The following is a 24,672-nucleotide window of genomic DNA, read 5'->3' as shown; positions in this document are numbered from 1 at the left end:
CCAAGCCATGTCTTCCCTAGACTGGAAAGAAGCATCCTGGGACCGGTTTTGGGTTCATAACCCTCATCAGCCAGGCTATCTTGAATTCAGTGGCAAAGTGAGCAAGGGACCCACATCTGGGAATACCCTGCTAACTTAGGGCGAACAAAGCGATACCAAAGGGGATGATGGACAGAGCGCTTGAGCAAATCAAACACTCACCCCCAGTCAACTGATCTGGGTTTAATCCATCATCATTCTTTAGCTCACTCCACCACCCCAGTTCAGACATGGCCATATGCAAATCAGTCTGACCCTGTGCCTCATGGGAACAGTCCAGCCCGAACTGCTAAGCCATGTCTTCCCTAGACCGGAAACAAGTATCCTGGGACCGGTTTCGGGTTTATAACCCTCATCAGCCAGGCTATCTTGAATCCAGTGGCAAAGTGAGCAAGGGACCCACGTCTGGGCATACCCTGCCAACTTAGGGCGAACAAAGCGATACCAAAGGGGATGATGGACGGAGCGCTTGAGCAAATCAAACACTCACCCCCAGTCAACTGATCTGGGTTTAATCCATCATCATTTTTTAACTCACTCCACCACCCCAGTTTAGACATGGCCATATGCAAATCAGTCTCACCTTGTGCCTCATGGGAAAAGTCCAGCCCGAACTGCCAAGCCATGTCTTCCCTAGACTGGAAAGAAGCATCCTGGGACCGGTTTTGGGTTCATAACCCTCATCAGCCAGGCTATCTTGAATTCAGTGGCAAAGTGAACAAGGGACCCACATCTGGGAATACCCTGCCAACTTATGGCGAACAAAGCGATACCAAAGGGGATGATGGACAGAGCGCTTGAGCAAATCAAACACTCACCCCCAGTCAACTGATCTGGGTTTAATCCATCATCATACTTTAGCTCACTCCACCACCCTAGTTCAGACATGGCCATATGCAAATCAGTTTGACCCTGTGCCTCATGGGAACAGTCCAGCCCGAACTGCTAAGCCATGTCTTCCCTAGACCGGAAACAAGTATCCTGGGACCGGTTTTGGGTTCATAACCCTCATCAGCCAGGCTATCTTGAATCCAGTGGCAAAGTGAGCAAGGGACCCAGATCTGGGCATACCCTGCCAATTTAGGGCGAACAAAGCGATACCAAAGTGGATGATGGACGGAGCGCCTGAGCAAATCAAACACTCACCCCCAGTCAACTGATGTGGCTTTAATCCATCATCATTCTTTAGCTCACTCCACCACCCTAGTTCAGACATGGCCATATGCAAATCAGTCTGACCCTGTGCCTCATGAGAACAGTCCAGCCCGAACTGCCAAGTCATGTCTGCCCTGGACCGGAAATAAGCCTCCTGGGACCAGTTTCGGGTTCATAACCCTCATGAGCCAGGCTATCTTGAATCCAGTGGCAAAGTGAGCAAGGGACCCGCATCTGGGCACACCCTGCCAACTTAGGGCAAACAAAGCGATACCAAAGGAGATGATAGACGGGGCGCTTGAGCAAATCAAACACTCACCCCCAGTCAACTGATCTGGGTTTAATCCATCATCATTCTTTAGCTCACTCCACCACCCCAGTTCAGATATGGCCATATGCAAATCAGTCTGACCCTGTGCCTCATGGGAACAGTCCAGCCCGAACTGCCAAGTCATGTCTTCCCTGGACCGGAAACAAGCCTCCTGGGACCGGTTTCGAGTTTATAACCCTCATCAGCCAGGCTATCTTGAATCCAGTGACAAAGTGAGCAAGGGACCCACATCTGGGCATACCCTGCCAACTTGCGGCAAACAAAGCGATACCAAAGGGGATGATAGACGGGGCGCTAGAGCAAATCAAACACTCACCCCCAGTCAACTGATCTGGGTTTAATCCATCATCATTCTTTAGCTCACTCCACCACCCTAGTTCAGACATGGCCATATGCAAATCAGTCTGACCCTGTGCCTCATGGGAACAGTCCAGCCTGAACTGCCAAGCCATGTCTTCCCTGGACCGTAAACAAGCATCCTGGGACCGGTTTCGGGTTCATAACTCTCATCAGCCAGGCTATCTTGAATCCAGTGGCAAAGTGAGCAATGGACCCACGTCTGGGCATACCCTGCCAACTTAGGGAGAACAAAGCGATACCAAAGGGGATAATGCACGGAGCGCTTGAGCAAATCAAACACTCACCCCCAGTCAACTGATCTGGGTTTAATCCATCATCATTCTTTAGCTCACTCCACCACCCCAGCTCAGATATGGCCATATGCAAATCAGTCTGACCCTGTGTCTCATGGGAACAGTCCAGCCCAAACTGCCAAGGCATGTCTTCCCTGGACCGGAAACAAGCATTCTGGGACCATTTTCGGGTTCATAACCCTCATCAGCCAGGCTATCTTGAATCCAGTGGCAAAGTGAGCAAGGGACCCACGTCTGGGCATACCCTGCCAACTTAGGGTGAACAAAGCGATTCCAAAGGGGATGATGGACGGAGCGCTTGAGCAAATCAAACAGTCACCCCCAGTCAACTGATCTGGGTTTAATCCATCATCATTCTTTAGCTCACTCCACCACCCCAGTTCCCGTGAGGCACAGGGTCAGACTGATTTGCATATGGCCATGTCTGAACTGGGATGGTGGAGTGAGCTAAAGAATGGTGATGGATTAAACCCAGATCAGTTGACTGGGGGTGAGTGTTTGATTTGCTCAAGCGCTCCATCCTTGCCCAGACGTGGGTCCCTTACTCACTTTGCCACTGGATTCAAGATAGCCTGGCTGATGAGGGTTATGAACCCGAAACCGGTCCCAAGATGCTTGTTTCCGGTACCTTTGGTATCGCTCTGTTTGTCACATACAGTACATCCACTGTTTGTCCGCATACTCACCATCACATGGTAGTGACTAGTGACAACACCCCCCCCTGCACCATGGTGCACATGTGTCAGCTTAGTGGCCCTACATGACGTCATGCTTTAAGGGACACATTCCAGCTCCAAAAACACACAATCTATGCGAAATGCAGCGGGACACATTGGAATTGGACATGACAAAGAGACATGTTATTATGTATCCTAATTTCAAATCCCCGTTGAAGGCACACTATTTGCACACAGTCCTAGGGTCACTGAACATAGGTTAAATGGAAATGTGTGAGATCTTTATTGGTGTTGGATGGGAAAGTCAACCACAAAACTCATTGTACACATCCTTAATAAAGTGTGAATGAATGCTGCACTTTGCAGCGGCATGCCTTACTGCATACCTATGAGGCCATGCAATTTTATTCAGAGAGGCTGTGCATTGCCACATTGATATGATTTGAGTAGCTGCTCCTCCAGAGCATGATGAATAGCCATACTCCCACAGTGGCGTAGGTGGTCTTGACACGTGTGACTTGTAGGATTGTATTGTGAATACGCCATGTATGCACATGTATTTCGGCACACACCAACTACTTATGCACAGTCTCATTCAATTCAAAACTGATATGTCATAGTATTCCTACATAATTGCTGCCATGTGGTCTGTCATGTGCTTGCGGTGTACTCACCAACCAGTAGGCCATTTCCATAGGTTCCATTCTGGAAGCACTCATTGATGGCAGAATGCCGGAAGATAAATGAGTCATCAGCCCTATCAGGTTGTTTCGCAAGAACATTATGAAGAGACCCAGATGGCCCATGATTGCCTGCACATTCATCGATTAGGTTTGCTTTCTGAGCAGTAGATATGTGATGTTGCCACTGGAGGCACGAGTGCACATGGGTGCAGTCTATTTCCCCCCACACGTGGAAATCTTGCAATGGAATAAAAGCATTGCTTGTTCTCCCGCTGTTGCGTTGCTGTACTGGGGAAGTCGAGGTATTGGGATGTGAGGCTCATAATGGCATCGAGGACGGAGGGGAGGAACCTTGAGAAATTGCCTGGGATACTCCTGGCATTCTGGCTTTTGTTGGTTGGAAAGTTCCAGATGCCAGCATTTGCAGGGCAGCCAGTAGCTTGGCCTACAGAGGTATGTTGGTGCACTGCTGCAATGTCGGCTGCTGCCTTGGTGCAATCTGGTGCAGCAGGCGCACAGTGGACTCCCTCCTGAGCCTGTAATAGGCAACGGCCTCCTCCTTCCTGAGGTCAATGAGAGTAATGCTCTGGCGGCATGTCTGCTCCCTTCTCCTGTGCTGCATCTTTGGTGGTGGTTGTGATGGTCTCCTAGGTGCTCCGTGCTGCAATAGTAGTAGATCCATGGCATAGTTGAGCTTGCCAAAGTGATTTGGGTATGTTCTCTGCTTTCATACCAATGTCCATGTGTAATTTTTATGCCTGCTTTTCCGTAGCAGTAGTAAACTGCTGCTAATGGGACTCAGAGCCTATTTTTCTTAGGTAGCGCCATTTCTGAAAATCTTTGTACATACAGCCGCATCTGTTTTGCGATGCTTTTTCTGAGGGAATGCCTTCCTTGTATATCATTACCGAAAACTGCTGCTGGCAGATCCAGCAACAAGAAAAATAGGCACTAGCAGTGAAAAAGTGACGTTAAAGGGCTCTAGCGTGACTTTGCAAATATGGTGCCAAAAAAAAATCTGCTGCAGCGGGAAAAAATGATGCTGCAGCATTGTTAGCTCCTTGTAAATATGCCCCTTTGTTTCATTTTACACAGCTAGAAGTTTGATTTGTTTACAGGTGTTTTTTTGACAGTTCTATTTTTATTATCTCATGCTGCATGGTCCACATGAACAACTAAACCCTTGTTGTTTATTGAGAACATAGGTAGTAAATGGTCCACTATGTGTATAACGACAGGACAAGAGGCCAACATGTGTAAACAGGGTAGTAACCTAAAAAATGCAAGGTATGGCATAAACTTGAAAAAACTAAATGGCTCTAAGTTACAACAAAAAAGCTGAAAATTGCCCTTTTATTAGTAGCTTTAGAGCACTCCATCAGCAAAATGATATCTTTCTGTTGGTGCCTACCTTTTTTACACTGTTTCTTAGTTACTTCTCAGCATTGAGAGTATGTTTTGATATTAGCAGCTGCTACCCTGTACACTCGTTTGTCACATTTGGTAGCGTGAAAAAGATGCTGCCAGTGACAGTGGTTCTCTGCAAGCCTGGAGAATGGCCTATACTGCCCACCACACACTGCTTGTCTGTAATAGGCCTATAAAGGTGCAGCAGCCAGCAAGAGAGCCCAGTGAATTAAATACCTGCCGCTGAAATCTTCTCTAACCTTCAAGCAATAAATATGGGCCGTATTACACAAGTGCCCCGAGGGTGCAGCAGCTTTTGTACCTGCTTTCTGCGTCCGAGGGCACTTAGGTATTACAGAAGGGGCCGCAAATGCTTTTGCAGCCCCTTCTGTAATACTGATATCGCTGGTGCATATATAGTACCAGCGCTATCACCAGAGGGTGTTACCTCATTTGCATGGGTGCGTGGCCCAATGAAAATGATGCAATCCCTTTGCCTCTGTGCCTGTGCTGTATTATAGATGCGGGTGCAGAGGCAGGGAAGCTGTCAACTGTCACTGACAGTGGGCCACCTAATAGGTAGGCCACTGTCAGAGCGCCCTCTGATGGCAGTCCCCTAAAGGGGTGAAAGGGGGTCCTATGTACCTCTCCAGACATCGCCTTGCAGGCGGGTACTGCCACTCACTGGCCCCCGCCTGCCAGGAGATCTCTAATCCCCCTTAAAAGTGCATGGGGGTTGCATCCTACACTGTGAAACACGGAGCAGCTGCTTCATAGCATGCCCTCTGTTTTTTTCACATGAATGCACTATCCCCGGTTCAGGGCGAGTTTGCTGCTGCCCTGGGGAAGCACATTCATCCTAATAGGGCAAATATTCCTTGTTTGCGCCTGACACGCCTGTCTGGGAAAACTTGCCCTTTCATCATTCTAAGGAATGTTAATGTCCAACACACTCGATATGCAACCAAGTTCAAAACAGGATTTCAGATTTCAACACAACTATTGTGTAGTGTACTTTTACATATAGGGCAGTCACCGCAGTGCTAATAGGATATCACATAAAATATAAGTTGACAACACCACCGGCCTACTGTTACCCTAGGTTTCATTAGGTCAAATAGCAAGCCCAAGACATGTTGGTTTCAGGAGCACTAGTCTGCTGCATTTAATCTCTGGTTTGCTGCAGAGGGTCCAATATGTCCCTCGGCCAGGATAAGGGCAGCATTAGTGATGCATATGTGTCCATTGTATCACTACAAAACACTAGGGGGCAAACGTACTAGTGTCTCATATAACACAGAGCAGCAAGCACATTTGTTCTGCTGCATTCTACGAAAGGGAGGCAGAAGAAATGCACCATGTCAACTAAGATTTGGCACATTTCTGCTGCCTCCTTGTGCTGGCACACTGTGTGCTGCCTAGCCCCAATACATGCACATTGGCACCATGGGGTAAGAGTGCCTGTGTTACAGGCAGGACTGTTTTTGTGCAGGAAGGGACTACTTCCTGCAGAGAAACAATCCTTTATGGTGTTTTCTTCTTTCCATGTGTGCTGCAAAATGCAGCAGATGCGGAAAGGGGAAATAACGAGGAGAAATAAAGATATTTTCTCCTTGTTATGCCTCATTGGGGAAGGTGTAGCATTTTGACGCAATTCCCTGGTTTACTAGTGGGAGAGCAACATTTCTCATTTGCATAATTAACACATTTATAAGTAAAATGTGATTTACATTGCTGAATAACATGTGCATAGTAATCATGTAATTCATAGTAGTTGACTGCATTTAGCCATTATGGACAGCACCCAAGATATGTTAAATAGTTAAAGTTAGCCAACTTTGCTATTGCCATTGGAAAGGCCTGCATATTTATTATTTGTTTGTTTTGCACATTATGTGTTTTTCCATTGCAGGTGCTGTGTTTTTCAGGATGCCTTTTGTTAGCTAGTGAATAGTTATTTGTTATGTATTAGATAACTCATTTTCCCATGCAGGCGCTGGCTCTGGCTGAACTAGGCACGTACCGGGGAAACGCACTGCAATAGCACAGTTATACCCAACTCCTCATTGTACAGTGTATGTTGTTAATCATGGGTGTTGTCTGCCCCAGTATCTGCAGACATTACACTTACATTTGCTGTTACTGTGCTATGTTTACTCTAGCCAGAGTCATAATATCATGAGAAAGCTTGTTCATGCCTTGTTCATGCAGTAGAGGAGGTTGGGCAGATGGCCCTGCGGTGCAGATGGTGCCGACATGTGTCTTTTAGAAATGTTGCCCCCAGACCGCCTCAGAATGGCTCGCTCCAGGCCTGTCCTCTGCTTCACAAGCACCAAGCGCATTGCTAAATAAAAACAGCAGAAGTGAGGTAGATGGTTACCCCGACAACCCAGTAACAGGGCCTGAGCAGATCCTCGAAGTCTTGGCAGTGGACTTTGTTGCTGCCAGGCCTCCAGGGAACCGACTTGTTGCTGCTGCACCAACTCACCTCTCCTATCAGGATCGCCATCAAAGTGATGCTTTCCCCATCATTAGGGGTCTCCTGCTGCTAGGCCTCAACAGCTCTGCAGGCCATACAGCCCCAGGGACACCACTGCAGCATGGGGCAAAAACCAGGGACAGGGCGCCGTGCTCATGCAGCCAGATTGCATGGACACCGGCCATTCCACTAGTACTCAACTCTAGTTGATAGTCTCCTCTGCTATAGACATCTAATGTCTCAAACACTGACTGTGCATCATCCAGAACTGGATGCCTAGCGCCTACCTGAAGCTCAATCCAATCAGGAAAGAATTACTGTTATTTGCCAGGAACAACAAACAAGAAATAGTACAAACCTAGATCAATTAAATGAATATTTATGACTTTGAACCCCAACTACCACAAATTAACAAGTCACTAGGATTCACTCTGGACATCAACCTCACTGCCAAGAAACATATTGCCAAATACAAAGACACATAGTACCAGCTCTCTCTTCTAAAGCAAGTGAAAAAAATTGCTGTTCAGACCCTGGTACTATTGCAACCCTTAAGAGCATCCTACATGCCACAGCACATCTGCAATGCCTGAAGAAACATGATGACGTCACCCTCAACCTGTTGGACATCCACTGCCAGCCCTTGCCGACCCACCCCATTTTCATAACCAGCTGCATCATTCACAAAGCCATCGCAGCCAATACCCCTGCTTCTCTAGCAGACACACTCACCATCTCTTGCTGTTTTTGGCTCATCCACAAACAGTACAACATCAGACTGCAGACTAGGAAGAGTAAAAAAGAAAAAAACACAAGGTAGCAAGCCTTTTCTATCTATGCACCCTAGATCTAGAATAATATTCCTGTATCCATAAATACAGCCTGAACGCTGCTCCAATTTAGGAAAGAGTTCAAGACTCATTACAATGTATTCACCGTCAATAACCCAGCCACCTGACCTATGGCTTGTTGACTTTATACATGTCTTTGACCCTGTACAGCACTCTGCTGCCTTTTGGCTAGGTTCGAACTGTAGGAATACCATATACATACATATATATTGACGTTTGTATACCAGTTTTGCAAATCAGAGAAGGATAAAGTATTGGTTAATGGGTACTAACATCCTTATAGATAGCACAGACATTTATGTAAGTAATTTCGAAATAGTTGCAATACAGTTGCATCCCTCCTCTGTGATTTTGATGTACGCGTGTGTTTATTTCTGCCATTTTCTCATCCAAATATGAGAAGCAGTAAAGAAGCAATCAATTGAATAATTATTTGTTGATGCGCTCCCTTTCATCAATTTAAGTGAATTGCAATTTAACATAGTAACAGAATGAATAATATGGGAGAAGGGAAAACCTCACGCTTTGGTTCATAATACCCTTCAGCATTAGTTGTGAGAAATACTCATTTAAAATGTTGATACCTAATGAAGTATACTATGTAGAAAAATGAGGGCCTGGAACAAAAAAAGTCGACAAATTTTGATGGGCAAAGGCAAGTAGTTTCTTGACAGCAATAAGGTAAAGACCGCCCACCCAACTGGACTGTTTGTCACCTGCTAGATGTACCAGGGCTGAAGGCCTGGTTTCTTGTGACTGGAAATTAGAGCCATAGTATAGTTAGGAGATGAGAACAGGACTGGAACTGCACATGAGGAGAGGCAGGGGCCGTGGGGACAGAGTGTGGCTCTTGGACCACAGACCCTTACTCAGGGGTGGTGGAAGCAAGTAAGCACACAACAGTGTGAGAGATGTGGAAGAACAGGAAGGATGTGCAGGGCCTGGGAACTCTAGTGTGGGATGGCTGCCCACTTGAGTCAGTTTGTCTTCTCTGTCCTGTGACCCATAATAAACCCTCACAGCATTAGGAATGTTTTCTGACTGCTGAAAAGATCCACTGAAACTCCCAATTAAAATGCTGTGTGTGCCACAAAGCTTTAACATTTTAAAAATATCTGTTACGGCAGAAGCGACAACTCAAGACTAGTAGATCTTCTGGTTCTCATGAAATTATGAAGCATTGTCGACCCCCAGAGGTTCCCCGGAACACAAGTTAAGAGCCACTGAGCTGGACAATCCAAAAGGAACATGTCTTCTCCTACTGACATGTGGATTCGTTGCCCTGTGCTCAAATTCCAGTGACGCTTTATTTGTTAGATAAAGGAGTACTTGCAGATCAGATTTGTAAGGTATTTCAGTGCAATGTCAACGTGTGCAAGAGGTATTTCACCAGTACGTCTACGCCTTGAGGTTACTTTACATTTTCAGCAGCTCTTATGTAGTAAAACTTCTCCATCTAACATGAGGTACCACATTTCCCATTGAGGCTGTCATGATCCAAGGCCTGGTAGAAGCATGGGTGTGTAAAATCCTGAAAGTACCAGCTAGCTAAGGACTTTTCTGTGGTCTCTGGCTTGCTCTAAGTAAGCTGTGGCCTCTTTCCAATTCTAGATCTGTCTTTTTAGTTAGCTCTACTGGCCCAATACGCCACTTGATTCTGCATGCTTTTTCCCCGCAAGCAATGACAATGCAGTTGTTACAACAACCGCGTTGTAACAACGCATACCATTACCCCACAAATCGTATCAACGACTTGCTCTGGGGGGGGCGCTGGACGTTAGAATAGTATAATTTACTATTCCAACTCCAGTATGTGCAACAGTAGAGAAGGTGTTGGATTTTAAATCCAACACCTTCTGCCCCCTCTACAAGTCATTGTTCCGACTTGCGGAGTAATGGTATAAGTTGTTACAACGCGGTCGTTTTAACGACCTCGTTGTAATTCCCTGTGGGGAAAAGGATTTGTGGTAAACGCTGTTTACCATACTGGCCAGCACATATGACAAGGAGAATGGGTCAACTAAAAACCTCTGTACTGCCTGCACGTTCATCGGTTTATCTCCTTTCTTCGAGTTATGCTAACACATAGGGCCTGGGTCACAAAGGTAAATTACATTTTTGTGTAAATTTACAATTTTTAGTAGATTTGAAACTTTTGTTGTTCACAAACTACGAGTGTAAACTTACTATGAAAGTCTAAGTTACATATCTCCTTCAGAGTAATGGAATTGGCTTATTTGTGTGGGTGGGTCATGTGCTTCCCTGAATCTCTCCCTGACCTTGCCAAAACCAATTTTAGGGGCATATTTACAACGAGGCGATAAAAAATTATCACCGCTTTGGCGGCCGTTTTTGGCCGAAAAGCGGCGATAATTTTATCGCTATATTAGCCAGGTCACGTGAACGCGTGAAACCTTGCTTAAGCGTGGGGATTTCTAACGCCCAGCTTTACATCTCTAATGAGATGCAAAGTGGGCGTTCCTGACCTGACATGATAGGAGAAATGTCGCTAAGCGACATTTCTCCTATCATCAAGCCCCACGCTATGAAGCATAGCGTCAGGAAAAGTAGCGATAACACCTGTTATCGCTACTTTCCTAACACCTGCTTCAGGACTGACTTAGCCATGATATCCTATGGAAGGTGGATATCATGGCTAAGTTTGTGAGTCCCTATCAACTAGCTAACGTGAGATTATCGCTGGGTTTCCAGCGATAATCTCACGTTAGATAGTTAGCGCTAGGATTTTTATCGCCGATGAGATAAGCGTTGCTAATAGCACGCTATCTCAGCGATAAAATTCGGCGCTAGCCGGCGATAATTATCCGAGCGCTAAGTGCGCTCAGCGATAATTATCGCCGGTTGTTGTTGATATGCCCCTTAGTCTTCTCTTTTCCCATCCCCTTTAGTAGTAAATATGCCCCTTTTCCCACCCACTCACCTGTACCCCTCCCACATTTGCAACTGAAGTCTATATTCCATGTGTGGAGACCCCGCAGTCGAGGTGGAGAACTCTGTTCATATAAGTATAGGCAAACCTTACACTTTGTGTTACGTTTTGTAGTACAAAATGCAGTCCGTGAATCAGGGCCAATGAAGCCAGCTTTGCAATCCTTTCAGTCTTCTGTTTAATAATACCTTCAAAAAACAATCAAACAGCTTAAATTTGCCAAAATGAGCATAAAAAAATATTTGTCTAGACTACATAGGGAGCCATTACAAGTGGCAAAGTAATCTCCAACTAAATCCTGCCCGCCTCAATGGTTTATACGCCGGGCAACATTATTCCATGGCAGAATTACTGCTGATTACAAGATAAAGGGGAATAATGAGTTACTGTTCTCTGCCATATTATCGGATTCTGCAGATTACCATAATAACTGAAACCATAGAAATATGGAAGGAAAAATTTTCAGACGTTTTATGAAAATGAGGTGTATATACATACTATCTGAGCGTCCACACTTAGCACGGCTTAGGTCTCGAACATTCCAAAGGGACGGCAGCCGTGACTCTTCGCCCGGGAGCCACGCTCAGGATGTGCCCGGAGCTCGTGCTACAACATGTTCACCTGTTCTTTTATGACGCAGCTAACGCTGAGACACCAATAGGTGAAGCCAAATTATTTGATTTCTCTTTCCCCGGAATTTGTGTTTCCTAAAATTACCCGCTGCAACTGGGGTGCGATACCTTTATGGGCCCTGCATGTTTTTCCCCCATCCCCACCAATGCTTCTGACAATCTGTCCCAGGTGTCAAATTTGAATGCTGTAAGGAAATGTTATGGATAGTGGAAGACAAGTATAATGATACGTTTCTAGTATTTCTGTCTGTGCATATTATTGGTTTATCGGGTAAACGTGTTTACAATCCAAAGCTATGATTTCTAGTATAGCCGAGAATATATTTCAGCCAGTTTAGCTATGTCCACGGCTATTCCGTTGATAATAACATAGGGTCATATTATCAAGGACGGCGTTAAAAATTATCGCTGGTTTAGCGGCAGAAAACTGGCGATAATGGGCTTGATAATATGCCCTTAAGAATTCCCATAGAAACCCATGTTCTGGTGTCAACATGGGCTTCTATGGGAATTCTCTGCGGCATATTATCAAGCCCATTATCGCCGGTTTAGCGGCAGTTTTCTGCCGCTAAACCGGCGATTATTTTTAACGCCGTCCTTGATAATATGCCCCATAGTTATTTAGAAGTGTAAAGTGACTACTGAGAGTCTACAGTTAAAGCATACCAATTACAAATTACCTGTTTAGCATGCAGTAAAAATATTGTTTTGTTTATAAACACCCACTATAACAAACGTGCAATTACTTCAGATAAATGAAGCGTGAGTATGAGACACACATCAAGCATAAATAGGGTTATAAAACGCACAGCGATGAACAAAACCTGTTATGAAACGATTTTAGAAAGCAAATGTGCGCATTACTCTGTGAATATTTTATTTGTTGCATAAGCAATGTGTTCACACAGGTATAGTCAGTAGTTGACAAAACTGTCCATTCTAAATGTGGGGTGCACTTTATTTCAATAACATGAGGAGATTGCCGGACACTAGCCGCCAATCAAATCATAGTCATTGATTTCCCTATCCAGAAAAGAAGATTGAAAGAAATCCCCAGGAAGCCACCGTCAATAGTATGGAAGGTAAATCTCGTCAATTTACTTTTGTGAGTGGCTGCCGTGAAAAACAACCATTGGCAACGCAATAGGTCTCGCTTTTGCCTGAATTAGAACTATTGGTTTTGTAAATGACAATGTAATTTACCCAAGTGTTATGGAGTGGAGTGGATGTATGTGGTGTGGAGAGGAATTATGTGGGTTGCATTGGTATTGTGAGTTGTGGAATTGTGTGGCATGGAATTGTGTGGTGTGGAATGGATTTGTGTAGTGGAATTATGTGGCATGACTTGCAGTGGAAATATGTGGATAGTAATTATGCAGTATTTAGTGTACTGGAATTATATGGAGTCGGATTGTGTGTTATGGAGCGTAATTCTGTGGAATGGTATTTTGTGTTGTGGAGAGGTATGTATTGAAATTTAATTATAGGGTGTGCTGTTGAATATTGTGGCTTGATGTGGAATTCTGTGGTGTGAATTGGATGTATGTGATGTGTTGTGTAGCTGTGTTGTTGAGTTGAATTATGTGGTGTAGAAAGCGAATAGTGTGGAGTTGAATTGTGTTGCTTGGAACTGTGTGTCAGTGAGTGAAAATATGCTGATTGGAGTTATGTGGCATGCTGTGGAGTGTATTGATATTGATTGCTGCTATGTGAAAATATTTCAGACCAGGGCGTTAAGTGGAAGCAAAAAATGAGGGGTCTCTCGAAGGGGTGTGGCCTCTGTAACTAAGAGCGTGGCTTGAAAACATGGACGCTAAAAATCCCTGCCTAGCATAGTGTTAAGCCCAACTGCTATTTTGCTGCTTCTTTCTGTCATCACCTGCAGAAATATAACACAACAACTTATATGTCATAATTCTTAAGCAAGCCAGAACTATTGGCTTTGTCAATGGTTGTTAGTTACATACGATAAATATTTGACAACAAGTACTTTGGTGTATATAATATTGAAAAGCACCAGCAGGACCCAGCTCACTTAAAGCCCTGCCAAGAACTACCACAGCTAGCAAGCCAAAACCATCCAGTCACACAAAAGCTTCCATATCCTCTAGTAGGAAACTGCATCTACCAGGGAAGTGCAAAGCCTATGGCCTGATTCACACACAAAAGATATATTTGAACTAGGGTTGTGCAAAATTACGTAATGCAGGGTTCTGCGACTTTGTGTATTTTTTGTGTACTTTGTGTATTATCCATTTGTGTTACGTGTGCTATACGTAACGTATAAGGCACATAACACAAAGAGAATGGGTGTGTGGGCTGTTTCAGCTGTTCATCACAGCAATGTTGTCATACAGTGCCTACATTGTGAGAATTCTTGAATTTAACTTGGGGTCCCATTTTGGAAAGCACTGCTTCAAGCTGATTGTATGTTGTGCAATTCAGAATGGAATCTCCTCCGGTCTGGTACCCATAATTGTGTTAATAGTGACTGGACTAATATCTGGCATAGTCAGATGTGGTTGTGCAGCTTGAACAGCACTCACTGGGGCTGCTGTCATTGTTTGCATAACGAACTGTGTTAAACATTTGTATAGTCTAACTATGCTTGTATAAAGTGTACTAAGTTCTGCTGCGGTATACTGATGGAAAGTTTTGAAGGATGTAGAGCAAGCGCGGTAGGATTGTAATTTTAAACAGTGCCATTTTACCTAGGATATTCAGAGCTAATTTTGGAAGTTCTGTTTCATGTGTACATCCAAGGATGTTACATTAAGGAACTAAGAGAGTTCCAGGAGCACCAAAATACATATATCGAGATATTTAAAACTGAGCTGATGGATTGGAATCTGCACCTGCGTCCACATTTCCTGGTGTGGGGACCAAAAGAGATTTAGTCCAGTTGGTTTGCAAACCAGACAGCTTCTTCTAAACCCTCCTGATTTATGACAGGACTCCTGCTCTTCCAAATTCAAATTGAGATCCAAGAGTCCTGCTTCTTTTGGGGTAAAAATGACTGAACAAGGCCACATCTGCCTTAGTGCTCAATCTGATGTTTACTGGCTGTGTATGATTACTGTTAACTTGGAGCTCTAGCTGACCGGATAGAACATTTAACCCTACAGTATAAAATGGTGACACTTTAAAGGTTTTAAAATACAGCTTGGTTTGGTTTCCTTGTTGGAACAGGTTATATCACCTACTTGGAAGCTGTGAGAAGAGTGAACACTCCTCGGTCAGCCCAAAAACATGAGCTTTGCTTGCCAAAAGCCTTGCGACATTGAAAGAGGACTGTGAGTGCTTATCCCATTTGGAGTGCGCTGTGGAATCACTGACAAGAGGAACTGAAACATAGAAGTCATGGGGAACATTTTTGATGAGCCCCAAAGCCCTAACAACCAAAATACTTTGAAATTCAATTGAAATTGTCCTTTTTCAGATAACAGATTAACAACATCCTACAGACATGGGTATTGTGAAGCACTCTTATGTCCCTATTTTTTAAACTAATTGATTCAAATTCATCATCCAACTAGTCCCAACTTATTAATTAGTTTTTCATTTATGTTTTTGGTTGTTGTGTATTGTCCGAATTCTGCAACTGGGTTTCAAAGTGCTGAACACTGTGGGGACCATGATATGATCCCATTTTCTATGCTGCGCTGACACAGAATGGGACTCTGCATTTTTTGAGCCATCAGTGCATACATTAACTTGAAAAATCTCTGAGTTAGTGCATGTGGTGCTTACAGGAGAGAAGAAATACAGGGCATTTATTTACAGTGATAGCACATTGCAGCAAAGGCAAGTGTATGCAGTGCTTAACTTCAGTCAGTGGTTGCTGAAGGGGGGCACCAACACTCTTTTTTTGAGGACCGCACTTATTTTATCTCATCAGACATTTTCCGAGACCAAGAGAGTAAAAACACACAAAAGGGAAAAAATGAAGAAGCGAAAGATGAAAAACTGCTACAAAGTGAGAAAACAGGGACCTGCAAGAGTGAGATTAAGGGGCAGGGAGTGTCTGACAGTACATTAAAGAGGCACAAGATGAACGCAAGTCTACGCAGCCTTGGTCTTTGTCCTGCTGACATTGACAAGCATTGAATGCGAGCTTCTGAGTAACATTTGGGCACTGTCACTCATTATTCTCCATATTAAGCGCTGCGTGGATGCTGTTTGGCAGTTAGTTTACAGATGAAATTAGAAAATATTTTTGTAGGCTGTGCATGACACAACACTGCATATGGGCATCGATATGAAATAAAATATATGTGTGAGGAGTAGGGGAAGTCAATTGGTGCTATGGAGGCCTCTTCAATCTTTTAGCTACTCAATGCGTCTCATCTTGGTTACTATGGCAGATGTGCAAAGCATATTTCCGGTCGCAAACGGAACAATTCTCAGAATCGGGCCGTTTGAGACCTGAAAAATGCTTTTTCAAACTACCGAATCGCAGTTTGCCTTTGCGATTCGGCAGTTTGAAAAAGCATTTTTCAGGTCTCAAACGGCCCGATTCTGAGAATTGTGTCCCTTCCAAATACCAAATCAGTATGGTATGTATTCGTGTTTTGCAACTGAATTCCAGTCGGAAAACAGTAATAATTTACCACCAGTTTAAAAGTGGTGGTAACTTGTTCCCAAAGGGGAAGGAGCCCCCAAGCAACCCCTTCCCTTTTGAGAATTATAATAGCAACAGGTTTTAAGCACAGGTAGTGGTCCCACAGACCACTGCAGACTCTTAAAAAATGAAACTTGAAGGTTTCATCTTTTTTTAAATGCATCCCATTTTCCTTTGAGGTACTGCATTCTTTTTTTTAAAGTGTTGCTTTATTAAAAAATAATCACAGACACAGTGGTCTTCTGACCTAAGCGGGCCACCATCCTACCTCATTAATATTCATGAGGTAGGTTGATTTGTGACCCACAAGGAATCCTTAAATGAAACTCAATGAGTCTCATATGTTAGCAATACTGATTTCCTAATTGCGATTCAGAGGGAATTGTAATTAGGAAATCTGTATTCCAAATGTTTGTCCATCTGGCCCTATGTCTCCTGTGCACTCTGGTCTTCTGTATCATTAAAAGCAGGTTTAACGTGTTAATGGATGATGCATTCATTTTAAATATGTATATATGCTGGGGCATCCGGGACCCGCTCCTATTAAGACACTGTGATGCCAGTTTTAAATGTGTGTACATAAAAAACAAAACAAAGGTGTTGTTTATGATAAGGCAATAACTCCAGTTGGTGCTAGGTGGTGCCATAGATTAACGGGGCAACTAGGGCCCTCATCAGTGGGGGCTTGCATAGGGCGTGCTGTGGAGCAGTGAGGCGGGGAGGCGGAGGGGCAGGGTGGGGGGGTAGTAAACTCGGACATATGACAGAACGGAGGAAAGTAATTATTACGTTCCTCCGTTCCGTCGTATGTCTGAGTTTACTACCTGACGGACCTGTAATGGAATCATTTATTTCTGCGTATAGCTCCTTTGTGTGCACCTCTGGATTGCATTTTGCCTTTCGCAGTTTGTTTACTTTCTTTATTGCTTTATGTGGTCTGATTTGGTGCACTAATGCCCATCCATGCTCTTGTATGGCATGGCATGGCTTACTATTGAGCATTTTATTCTGAGAAATGTGTTTACGAGTTTATTTTACATCTATAATCCCTAGTACATAGTTTATTTGACTGATTCCCTCCGCACATCTTTTGGACGTGGTATTCAATTTTTCAAAGTTCATTTCTACTATTGGCAGGTTATTTCTGTTGTAAATTTTGAGGCATCTCTATGTTGTCTTCTACTTTTATAAGGAAGCACATAATGATGTCATGGACGATTCAAGTACTGACAGAACTATATGAGGACGTCACTGGCAGGAATAAAACACCAAATTCCATAAATAAAAATAGAGATTAGGTAAGGACTCTCTAGAAGATCTCTCCTTTTAGTAGCAAGTCAGAGTTCTTGGCAAAATCTTGGACGGAGTACTGGAGAATGCAAGAGAAATGCACTACGTGGTATAGTAAAGGCATAAAGAACTTCAGGTCCAGAAGAAGATTGATAAATTAATAATTTCCCATGTTAAAAAACATACTATAAGAACACTGTGAGGTCCATGGTTGTTAAAGGTAGGTTAACAACTTTCTGGGCGCATCCATAGGTGTTCTTACTATGGTCTAGATAAGGACAGACCAAACCATGGGTGGCTAGGTCGGTGTGCGGTGATGGCCTTTGTCCCCTAAGAATGTATGTTTTCACTTAATGGAATAGAACAACTCAGATCACTAAAGTCAAAGCAGGTCACAATTGATAATCTTCAGCTTGTCCTCAGTCATTTTCTAAAGGAGGTATTTTAGATTCTGTGAGGGTTTGGGTGTATTATATGTTATGACTGTGCAGCCTTACTGTGTAATACACTTGCACAAATTGCCTTGGGTCCAGTCAGGCACATTTGTAAAACCTTAAGCTCCACCCTGTGTAGCTACGGCTTCGAGCAGCAAGGCGTAAACAAAGGAACTAGTGTGAAGCATTTAACAGTACAATGAAATAAGATATCCAAAAATGACTCTAAAGAAAGTCATCACCATTTTAGGCAAACATATTATATTTTTATGGATTTTTAAAGTCCAAGATGAGCAAACTCCACCAGAGGGTTATGAAGATACAGATTTTTAAAGGAAACTTACATCTCAGTTTAACTGCAAACAAGCACAGGTGGCCGTAAAGTTTGCCAAGTTTTGAAAAGTTTGTAAGAGTTGAGTTTAACTACTCTAGCCTGGCTTATTGACCATATCCTTTAGGGAGAAGGTCTAAGGGCCTAATAAGGAGTATTTGGACAGTTAACAGGCCACCAGTGTTTTTTCCAGTCCAGTTCCAAACTTTACCGCATGACCCCTCTAGACTTCAATGGAGTGGTCATGAAGCTGTGGATGCAGGAAATGGAAGATGCTCATGGATACGCTGACTGTTGTGTGGTCAACAGGTGTGCCTTTGTGGTTTTTCCTTTGTCCACAGGTCAGGTGTCCCAGCTTTGGCCAGAGGTCGGGGAAATCCCAAAGTGCACTGTTTTGCCCACTCTCAAGATGTCTGAACCCTTCCTCTGATGTCAAGAGCTGGTAGCCCACCCTAGAGGTGTGGCTACCTGTGGGCTACACGCTTATTGCAAAACCTTTTGGGCTCTGGTCTCCCCTCTCTTCCCGCTGTCAGCCTGTATACCTGAACAAAGGGCAGCCCTGAAGAGTGTGATCGCCACTTGCACATCAAAGGTGGCATCACCTTTGAAGCTTGCCTTTTGATCCAACACCCTGAGTGACTTCCTGCAAAGGGGAGGTAACACCTCATCTTGTAGCATGGCTTCCTAAGCCTGGTATTCCTTCACACTACTCCCCAGGAGGGCAGAAGGCTGTCTGATGGCCAGTGACTGTGTGAGGCCCCTGGACCAACTGGCTTACAGAGTGGAAACTTCCTAAAAGTTGCATTTCTTTAAGAGTGACATTAAATTCCACTTGGCATCAAGACAGGTTTAATGCCATGATTCATTTTAAACCTTACAGTACCCATCTAAGTAGTGCCATTCAGATCAGCTGGCGGCCCTGTGTTAGCCAATTGGGCTCCTAACTCTTCCACAGCAAAACGACAATTTGAAAGTGTTGTCATCAGGACATATATATAAAATACATATCCTACCCTGCCTTGGGCTCAATAGGCCCTACTAAGGGGAGACTTACAAATATTGTTAAGGTATGTGTGGTCTTTACCATTAGTTGGAATGGCAAAATCGAAGTAGTAGTGTTACAACTGCCCTTCGAGTCTGCAGTGGTTGGCTAGGAACCCTTTTGTAATTTGTCACTATCAGTGTTGTAGCCCTGGGTGGACGCTCTGCCTTACATGCCTGGGCAACCATATACTAGGGACTTATGAGTTAGTCAGCCTGTGCCGATTGGGGTTAGTCAATTCTGCATACACTTTGCAAGAGGTAAGAACACTGGCACTGAGGTCTGGTTAGTAGGCCTCAATACACTCTCAGAGTCGAAAAACCAGCAGCATCAGTCCCCAAAAAATGGAGTGAACATACAAAAAGAGGCATTTCCTTACTGCTTCCATTCTATCTGGCTGGTTCACACAGCTCTATTGGTTCTTGGACAGTTGAATGTCTTAGCACAAATCCAGCACATGCTTCAGTCTACTTCACTTGCTTTTGTTTGTCCTTCAGGTTAGGAGTACGCTACTCTTCACACTGAGCAGTATATTTTCCTACTCTTCTGCGTTATATCTCTGAAGCAGGGGACCCTTGAAAGTATTAGGCTTGTTCCAATCCTGTGGTGGGAAATAGCATGGCAACTTCAAATGTCCTGTTCCAGTTGTGAAATAATTCTCAATAGATGTGAAAGAGTTTCTGCAGAAAACCTGATATATTCAACTTACAGTGTTATTAGGGAGAGTATTTAGTTAAAGCAGGGGACTCTGGGAAGAAAGCTATGGTCAATCAAATTGGGTTGCAATTACAAAAATCATGACCCTAGTCAGCCAATGTACACAACATATCTGCCGGCTTCAAATATGACGGAGACGACAAGCTCCAAAAGAATGTGTATCACAGGAAAGATTCACCAGACATCATATTTGGTGTCTCTTCTCTTAGTGGACAACTCCTTTCCATGAACAAACATTTGGATTTTAGACAATATGGGTGAGAAAGTCCTAGCATGTGTAAACTGTACCAGGGCACATCTGGAGCTAAAGACACCAAAGCCACAAAACATGTTCTGGCCACTCCTTTGCCTCACCAGCAGCTCTTGGTCTAGCAAGAAGCAACTGAGCGTTCTCTTCACCTTCCCAAATGGGTCAGTAAGAGGACAACCTATGCAGTTCACATCTTCCATCATTACAGCACACTGGAGTGAAACCTCCATTTTGTGCAGCTGTTGATGTGTCTGTGTAGAAGTCTCCATTCTCACTGCACTTGCATATCCAAACCAAGTAACGTGCTGCAAACGTACCACTGGTTATATCCACCACAGCTGCGGTTGCAGAGGAGGGCACCAGTCAAGGGGGCTTGTTTGATTTACCAGGGTGTACTTGGATGCTTCCTCATTGTCAGTAGTACAGGTAAAAAGCCTGTGCCCTAAATAATAGACTGAGCTGCCATCAAACATTAGCATTTCTAGCCTCTATTTGAAAAAGAATTGGAATTTGGACCACTTACCTGAGTTATTACTTCCTGAGGACAGGCGTTCATTGGTAGTTACCCCTTAGTATAGCCTGATGGTAATAGTCAGTGCAAGTTCTAGAGAAAGTGAAATGTGTGCTCCACTCCTAATGTAAGTTAGTGCTAAAATATATACAAATTCCCATAAGTGCTCCTGTTTCCATATGTGCTCATGTATCCTCATGTATCCTTGCGGTAGATCTGCTGCACAATTGCTGTAAAAATACCACTTGGACATGTGCACCAAGCTGTAGACTGAAGAAAAATATAGGACAATGGTCGAGTTTTTTGTAAAGCAGTGGTTTTCATTTTGAAGTTATAACCTTATCGTGAAGCAAGCAGCCTGGAAATAACGTCTTGCTTTCAGGCAGCAAATGAAGGGTGTGCACGTTTGTGTATTTTTTCTAACCTTATTTCGTGAAGTACCATGACATTGTAGTGACATCATATGGCATTACGCATTCAAAGAGAAATAATAGTGGCCTCTACACTGTGTGACGTTTTATAACTGAGCAGACAGAATAGGAGGAAACTGGGGTCTAGCAGGGAAGTCTCCTTTGAGGCTTCTCAAGACCCATGATAACACGAGGTTCCAGTCATGTGTTGGACCACAGAGTAGATTTCCCTTCCCTTGCAATGTTCATATTATTGTCCAGGAGGGTTTCCGACTTTGAATCTCCACTTTTTTTCCCTAGACTTGAGGTTTGACTAGCGATGGTCCTCTTCAAATGTTACCCAAATTTAATGTATTGCACCGTCAGCACTGTAGATATTTGATGTCTCTAACCACACCACTTAGCATAGGGCAGTGGCCTCTATCTTTTGATGTTTTGATGTGTGACAGTTTGGTCACAGGCCCAGCGATGTGGTCCACATACTAAGCCCACAAAGTTGGTGGATCCCAGCAGCTGTCTGGTTAACACCTTGATTATGTCTGGCCCACATCCTCGCTTGAATTAAAAGCTGTGTAGAGCTGGTATATCAGCGCTCCCCTCAGTCACGTTCAGATACTAGGAAATGACAATCTTATTGGTTAGAGCACCTAGCGGACACATAATCGAGGTTTTTGTCCTCCATCTTTCTCTTGTGAACTGAACTTGAATATGCACTGTTTTTAAATCTGATGCCCTGGATTTAGGGACATCAAAGAACAGTGTTTTTACTTGAATTGCTTTTATTATGTATTGTTTTAGGTATGCCTGGACAGTAATTGCACTTCTATGTATTTGTTTCCTTTTTTCTGTACTTGTATGGTCTACTTAGTTAGATTGAATAGAGTTTAATATAGTTCTGAAGAGTAAGCGCACACCTCGTCTAAGACAATACAGACAAGTCTTGTCAGATAAAAGCTGCCTGTCCTGCATTTGTGAGCAAAGCTTGTAGTGTCTCTTCCATTCTTCACCGTTGTATGCATCTGAGGGAACCGTGCAATGCTACCACCATGCACTGTTATTTAAATGAGGGAAGTGTGTAGTGCTGCTACACATCACTATATTTTCTTGTTAATGTGGGTAGGGACAGGCCGCATGGATCTTAATTAATCCCCCATCTGGATAGCATAAAATTCAGAGGAATGCCTATTGTGAAATATTGGAGAAAACCATAACTAGTTAATGACAGGTTTGAAATGTACAATTTTAACTCCATTGAAGTGGTACATGTTCTGCAACACAGTAACCCTGGGCCAGATTGACTAACCTTTCACACTGTTGCTTTTGATAACAACGATGCCAATGTTTATAATGATACACTCGCATACACAAACAAAGTTGCGTCACTATTATCAAATGTGCCCATCACTCTATCAACCTAGACTAAGAAATATGTGATCAGGCAGACTCTGCAACCTAGGTCCACAGTAACTGTGTGACAGGTCCCATGTGGACTGGCACATAACCGGCAGACAAATGTATGAACAGGAAACTCAGGTTCATCCCCAGATAAGCGCAGCAACACCACAATGGTCCAGAGAAATTTGCCCCGATTAAGCACCCATGGCCAGAGGGGTGCACACATTCCCAAAACACCATAAAGTCAGATGCCACACGGAGTTCGGAACATACAGCCAATTAGGATACAGAATACACAGTACACGCAGTGATCACGTGCCCCTCATGCTGAACATCTTGAAACATTACCCACTGGCCTGCATTGTGTCCACGCAAGGTTGAGTCCCACCTGCTTTTGTTACCAGGGACCTTTTATTTATGACTCCATAGACAAGGAACACTGGATGTACTTTTACAACATCCAAAACTGTATAAAAATGTATCAGATTGATTGTACTTTGAGACAGTCCTCAAATCAATTACCCTAAGATGTACTCTCGTCCAAAATATTTAATTAAACTAACTGTTCCTGTTTTGCCAAACGCCTCCTATCTTTTGTTTTTTCAAAGTAAATTCCTATTCGAGCAACACCACTCTTGTTATTGTTAATAGGGTATTTGTAAAGCGCAACTTTCGCTCCGGAAGGAGCATCTTGGCGCTGAGCATGCGTATAAAGAATATGTGGTGAAAAAATCTAGATAGCTGCCAATACATAGGTATCAGATTGCTGATAGACCCAGGTCTTCAGTTGTTTCCTAAAAAGACACTCAGACCCAATCAGTCTAAGATTTACGGGTAGGTTATTCCAAGCCCTTGCTGCTAGAACTGTGAACGTTTTTCCGCCCCTAGTTTTATATTTATGCCTCGGGGTCATAACAAGATTGGCCCCTGAGGATCGCAGACATCGTACAGGATCGTAATGAATGAAACGATTAACAAGGTATTTAGGGCCTGTATTTTTCAAAGATTTGAAAATTGTGAGTAAGAGTTTAAAAAGGATTCTCTTATGCAGTGGCAGCCAGTGTAGAGAATTCAATGCAGTTGAGGCTGAAGATTTCCTGGGAAGTTTTAACACTAACCGTGCCGCCGCGTGCTGTACACTTTGTAACTTCTTCAAAGTGGACTTTTTCACTCCTGCCATCAACCCATTGCAATAATCGAGTCTGGAGAGTATCAGAGCGACCACAACCGATTTCCTAGAGGCAATGGGGAGGAAGTCGAAAAATTTCTTTAGGGATTTAATAAGACCGAAACAGCTGCCAGCCGTGATCCTAACATGATCATCAAAAGATAAGGTAGCATCAAATTGTACGCCCAGATTGCGTGCAGAAGACACAGCACTGGGGGGAGCCTCAGAGTCTTTGGGCCACCAATCTCTCGGGCGGAAAAGTAGATCCTGGCCTAATAGTATGATTTCAGTTTTCTCACTGTTGCACTTCAAGTGTTTTTTGTTTAACCACTGAAATACCTCAGTGAGACATTTCTGAAAACGCAATTCTGTATCCGTGCGGTTTTTGTCAATGGAGACCACCAATTGAGTGTCGTCAGCATATGACGTAACGAGGATCCCATGTGACTCTATCACGGCGAGGAGGGGTGCCATATAGATGTTGAAAAGAAGTGGGCTTAATATGGATCCCTGCGGTACACCAGATGTAATGGTTTTGTCGCTGGATAGGTAGTGACCCAAAGATACAGTTTGAGACCTATTGGACAAGAAGGATGTGACCCATGCCAAAGCCGTATCTGTCACACCGATCTCTCGCAGCCTGTCA

This window comes from Triturus cristatus, chromosome 9, assembly GCF_964204655.1.
Source record: "Triturus cristatus chromosome 9, aTriCri1.1, whole genome shotgun sequence".
NCBI classification, from domain to species: domain Eukaryota; kingdom Metazoa; phylum Chordata; class Amphibia; order Caudata; family Salamandridae; genus Triturus; species Triturus cristatus.
This window is presented reverse-complemented; position numbering follows the sequence as displayed.